The following is a 1,341-nucleotide window of genomic DNA, read 5'->3' as shown; positions in this document are numbered from 1 at the left end:
AAGGAACCCATGAACCCTTTACAAGGTTGGATTCGTAACTTGAAGTGTCTGTGTGTTCTGTCTGAGTCATTTCCTAAGGCTCCAACAACAGAAAGGTATTGGCTTTCAGTCTTGAGACAGGGTCTCACTCTGTCACCTAGGCTGGAGAGTAGTGGTGAGATCATAGCTCATGACAGCCACCAACTCCTGGGATCAAGCTATCCTCACACCTCAGCCTCCAGAGTAGCTGGAGCCACCACAGCCAGTTTTTAAAAAAATTTTTGTAGAGAAAAGTCTCATTGTGTTGCCCAGGTTGGTCTCAAACTCCTGGCCTTAAACGATCCTCCCACCTTGGCCTCCCAAAGTGGTGGGATTACAGGCATGAGCCACCATGCCCTGCCTATCTCTTTTTAATAAGGACACAGTCATACCAGATTTAGGTCTTCCCTAATGATTTTACCTTTATAATCTGCAAAAACCCTATTTCTAAATAAGGTCACATTTACAAGTATTGAGGCTTAGAACTCCAATATATTTTGGAGGGGAAGGTACACAATTTAACCCAAAACATTGCTACTTCAGCTACCTTAAGAGTGTAGACACATTCGAGACCAGCCTGGGCAACTTGGTGAGACCTTGTCTCTACAATAGATCAAAAAATTAGCTGGGCGTGGTAGCATGTGCCTGTAGTTTGGCTACTTGGAAGGCTGAAGCAGAAGGATCATCTGAGTCCAGCAGGTCTATGCTGGGGTGACCGTGAGCATGCCACTGTACTCTAGCCTAGGCGACGGAGTGAGACTCCAACTCAAAAACAAAACAAAACAAAACAAACAGTGTGGACATTTAGCCAGATGCAGTGGCTCATGCCTGTAATTCCAGCACTTTGGGAGGCTGAGGTTGAGGTTAGAGGATTACTTGAGGCCAGCCTGGGCAACATGGTAAGACCTGGTTCCTGCAATACAGAAACTTAGCTGGGTGTGGTGGTTTGCACCTGTAGTTCCAGTTACTTGGAAGACTGAGGTGGAAAGATCACCTGAGCCCAGCGGGTCAAGGCTGCAGTAGCCATGAGTGTGCTACTGCACTCTAACCTGGGCAACAGAGTGAGATTCTGACTTCAAAAAGGAAAGAAAGGAAGGAAGGAAGGAAGGAAGGAAGGAAGGAAGGAAGGAAGGAAGGAAGAAAGAAAGAAAGAAAGAAAAGGAGTGTAGGTTGGGCTCGGTGGCTCAGCCTGTAATCCCAACACTTTGGGAGGCCTAGATGAGTGGATTGCCTGAACCTGCGGGTTCAAGACCCTCCCGGGGAAACTTGGCGAGACCTCATCTCTACAACAAATCAAAAAATCAGCCGGGTGTGGTAGCGCAT

The sequence above is a fragment of the Carlito syrichta genome, unplaced genomic scaffold, assembly GCF_000164805.1.
Source record: "Carlito syrichta isolate Samal-C Ts95f unplaced genomic scaffold, Tarsius_syrichta-2.0.1 Scaffold302038, whole genome shotgun sequence".
NCBI classification, from domain to species: Eukaryota; Metazoa; Chordata; class Mammalia; order Primates; family Tarsiidae; genus Carlito; species Carlito syrichta.
This window is presented reverse-complemented; position numbering follows the sequence as displayed.